The 4,787-nt window shown below is 31.0% G+C and overlaps 2 non-coding genes across 2 annotated transcripts; both read right to left on the bottom strand.

Moving 5' to 3' along the window:
• Positions 1-1,603: 1,603 nt before the first annotated feature.
• Positions 1,604-1,677, bottom strand: LOC135147448 (small nucleolar RNA R12). Its single transcript, XR_010285022.1, has one exon. It is a non-coding gene; the product is annotated as a small nucleolar RNA R12 (small nucleolar RNA).
• A 79-nt stretch (positions 1,678-1,756) lies between these two features.
• LOC135147420 (small nucleolar RNA SNORD25) lies at positions 1,757-1,841 on the bottom strand. Its single transcript, XR_010284997.1, has one exon. It is a non-coding gene; the product is annotated as a small nucleolar RNA SNORD25 (small nucleolar RNA).
• Positions 1,842-4,787: the final 2,946 nt, after the last annotated feature.

The raw sequence follows: 4,787 nt of genomic DNA, 5'->3' as shown, positions 1-4,787 counted from the left end.
ATTGTAAAGTGAGTAGAGATAGATCGTACCTTATTTCTGTGAAAGTCGCAATTTTAGAGTTGGTTAGATTGTACCTGTTTATGATGTACCTTGTTTGGCTTCTCTCAGTTTGACAGAGTCCTTTTTTGACTTATCTCAGTTCGGCAGAGTCTCGTGCTGATAACGTGTTGTAAATCTTGTAAAGTATACTATTAAACTACACAAGAATATAAAGGAAACTATCCTGGAAAGTATAAAGAGAATAGAAGATGGAGAGAGAAAGTAGTTGTATTTCGGAATATTTCAGAATAGAATTCATTTCAACTGAACCAGCTATTTATAAAAGTTGGTTGATGAATCTTCCTAACTAAGATTTGCAATACTTCTAGGTTAAGTATTACGATTCTTCTCGAGTAAGTATCGTAAGTCTTCCTCGATAAGCTATGCGAGTCTTCCTTAGTAAGTTTCGTCAGACTTCCTTGATAAGCTTTGCGAGTCTTCCTTAGTAAGTTTCACCAAATTTACTTGATAAGATTTGCGAGTCTTCTTGACTAAGCTTTTGACAATCACTTAATATATTATTTTATAACAAAAACAACTTCTACTGTTTCTGCTAAACATTGATTAGGTATGGAGAGATTAACATGAGATAAAAACGCTTTTTTATTTTTCTTAATATTGGAGATTAAAAAGGGAGAGAGTAGATGAGATAAAAGAAATTCCTTTTTTTTTTTAATATGGGAGATTGTAAGGGATTTTCAATTTTTTAAATATTCGTAATTTCGGTTTTAGTGTTACAAACTTTTTTATTTTTATGAGAAAGTAAATGCATATTTTTATTTTTTTATTTAAAATATATTTTTATGCAATCCATAAGAATTAATAAAAATAATATCTGAATACTCAACCTGACCCACATCTCATATTCTCATCACTCATGATAAGTGACACTCACGTCTAAATCCATATTAATCCATATCCTGAATTTTGATTGGGATCAGTTTAGATTTGTGGTTTTGAGTCCATTCTGACACCTCTTAATCGTGGTTTGTTAGCTCTCAGCTTTGAAGGGGCACATACTAGGTGTGAGTTTAAAATAAATGTTTGCTTAAAATAAATAAGTGGGGTAAAAATTAAAATTAAGTTAAGATTTATAAGTGATTAAAATGTAGAAACCCTGAAACTAAAGCTAGCGTTCCTAACTTGAAGTGTTTTTTGACTTTTTACACAAATAGTACAAAATAAGTGCTTCTAATTTTTAAACTCAAAAATCCTTTTAAACCGTTGCCAAAGAGCCCCACAATAACATAGCTTCTTGCTCGATAAAAGGGATTATTATATGAGCTGTGAGTAACTAAAAAACTAGAAATCAACCATTACAACATTAGTCAAAGTATATCACTTCTCTTTTAAAAATTAAAATTTCATTAATAAATTACATCATAAATAATTTATCATTATATAACATGAATTTCTCTCGAGCAACGCTCTAAAACATTAGTGTATTGTCCAACGTATCACATTTTTTATAAGCAAAATTTCAGTAAATAAACCATTGCCCACCGTTACTCGTTTGCATCGGTACAAGGAGAATAAATCAAATCGATATGATAATTATAGAAGGGAGAGTCAGAAGTAGCTGGTAAGTAAACACGGATAATTCATTGGGAATCCGAATGATTTCTTCATCATACTCTTCTTCTTCTATACGATTGATTCTAAAAATTCAAAATATTAGTAACATAACACTATTAATAAAAAAACAGGTATTATAAATGACAACTCAGTCCCTTAGATGTTCATAATGAATTGCGATCATCTTCGCACATCATTACAGGTCTGTATGACTCATCACCGTTGCCAATTGTGCTTTTAATTCTTGAAATGAAATTGTCATAATATTATTTATGGATATAGCTGTTCAAATGTTCTCTGAATCAAAAAAGAGAGAAAAGAGAAAATAAGAAAAGAACAGCACAATGAATATTGCTTCAAGGGAACGAGTCGATCAGAAACTTATAATTCTGCCGACCAGATAGAGAAGCCTCGTCGAATTGAAAATACTTTGAAATGAGCGGCGTGAGAAGAGAAAGCTATAGACCCTAGTTTCAGAGATGTTAACAACTTGGAGCTGGGAGCTTTTATTTATAGTGGGCGATATGGTGGGCTTTTCTTATACATGCTTTGGGCCTCATTTATCATTTTGTTCCATTTCCCTAAGCAATTTCAAAGTTTAGGCCCATTTTCTGGGACAAATTCTTTAAATAATTTTATAATAATGTTATAAATTATTTGTTATATTCGACAATTTATATTATACATATAGCTTAATTTCGGTTGTTTTTTGGTCAATCTGAAATCAACCATAACTCAAAAAATCTCAACCTGAGTTTTTCATATTTAATATGTTGAGTGTGCATTACGTCAGATGTGATTCAGCTCGCCGTAAAGATTTGACTGTGTAATGACGTTAATATCGTTTACTGTTATAAGGTAGAACTTAAAGATATAACTTCATTCATTCGCAGGCTAGGATCATGTAAATTTTTAGATAATATTTATATATTTCAATTTTTTTTTAAAATGATTTTTATAATTTTATATAATTTAAAATGATGAAAAAATATATAAAAAGGATTTAGGAGAACAGTTTGCTCATGTGCTTTTTATTAGATCTACCCCCGATTATAGAGCAGCTTTTCCATCCTGTTCCATCACAATGATAGAACTTGATAAGCCTACTTGAACATCAGGCCAGTTTATCTGAGGATAAGAAATTAACTCAACCAAATTTCCTGATGTCACTAATTTTATTCGTAATTCTTTCCCCCTATCATCACATAAAGAGTCGCATTATCAATCAATCGCACAATTCATATTCTAATAATCTTCTAGGCATCCATTCCATTCGACATTGGTGGAGCATCTTCAATCTCAGGCGTTGGTGCAGGCGAAAAAGCCGAATACTCAGCAGACAGCTGTCCGTTCAGCTGGTGAAAGCGTGGCCTGGTGCAATATCTCCGGATGGACAACGGAAATGTAGAAGTAATGAGAGGGAAAACTTGGCCCCAGCAATTATCTTCTACATCAAGCACAGCCCTGCAGCATTGAGGCCCGATCCTTATCTGAATAGTTAATATAGATGTGATCACTTCTTCAGCACAACCAGGTATATCTCCTATTGTTGACAGGCAATTACCTAGCAGCTGCAATGTGGCTTGGCTCTTTGGTGTGATCACCAACACGCATATTATGATCAAGCTAAGCACATATCTCGTGTGGAGACTCATGTTTCAAGGGCTTTGATGAGAATAATATGTGTGACAGTGATCTGGTACCGTATTGGTGATGCCATGCTAGGTTCTGCTTGGCTTATATTTGTACGCATAAGCAATGTGTTGATGAATTTGTAACCTATGCATCAATTAATACAACTATTTTATTTTGTAACTTATATTAATTCATAACTCTACTTGAGCCGTTAGCTTATGAACTATTGTGTGTGGTAAGCTGTTAACATGAGGTATGGTTTTGTGAATAAATCAGTAACAAGTAATCCCCTGCATGGCTACATCATTCAAAGGAGCCTAGAGTTAGCAATTTTACCGAGATGAGGATTATAATGATCAAGGTCCGTTCATCTATACCAAAAAATAAATTGCTTTGACCATTTTTATAATTTATTTTAAAAAGAATTTCGAAAATATAATTTATTTAAACTTAATTTATATTAATCATCCTGTCTAAGTCTCTAACTTCTACAATTTCATTTGTATATATAGAGGCCATTGCTAAAAAAGAACACTCTTAAAAAAACAACACATAACACTTTAGAATCAAATGTAGAATCTCATCAAAAACTTGAATTAAATTCAAATTTTAAGCTGATTAACGTTTTATTATGAATAAAAATAGGATTCACCATGTTTAACAATAAATTTTAGATTAAAAATAACATGATTCTATGTGAAATAATCCTGCAAAAGATATATCTATATGATTCTATTCTTGATTCTGTTTAGGATTTTATAATATTTCATATTAGTAATTTGGATGAGTTTGGATGTTAAAATTCATATGATAAGTTTAATTACTACTTAACTATGTAATTATAACCTTAACAAATCATCTTTTTATGAAAAATGAAGTGTTATGATGGTGTTCTGTGTGGAGTGCAACCCATATATATATATATATATATATATATATATATATATATATATATATATATATATATATATATATATATATATATATATATATATATATTAGTTAAGAATAATTGGTGGATTGAGATTTATAATATGATATTTGTTAGATTTGATTTAAAAATAAACATGAAAACAAGCGAAAAACAAGTGAAGATGTGCTTGTCCGGTCTCATTTTTTTATTATATTAATTTGAACTACTATAATTTGTCAAGTAAGCAACTTAATCATCATGATTACTTGTTAAAACTCACGGACACTTTGCATCAAAAATATAAGTTGTACTTATTTTATATCTTTTAATTAAATCTTCACAAAAATAACTTTTTTTAATTATTTCTACAATTTTTTGATTAATTTTAATCATGCTGCCACATAAGATATATTTTGATCATGGTTAGTGTATAAACCAAACCAAACATACTCAGTATATCGCGCTTAGAGCAGGGCCTGAGGAGGGTGAGATGTACGCAGACCATGCCCCTACCCTTAAAGTAGAGTGGGTATTTCCGTGAAGACCCCCGACTTAGTGCACAACAAATAATTAATGTGTGATACGATATTAATATGATATCTTAGCCCATGGCCTTCTTGACACG

Source organism: Daucus carota, chromosome 6, assembly GCF_001625215.2.
Source record: "Daucus carota subsp. sativus chromosome 6, DH1 v3.0, whole genome shotgun sequence".
Lineage (NCBI taxonomy): Eukaryota > Viridiplantae > Streptophyta > Magnoliopsida > Apiales > Apiaceae > Daucus > Daucus carota.
This window is presented reverse-complemented; position numbering and strand designations above follow the sequence as displayed.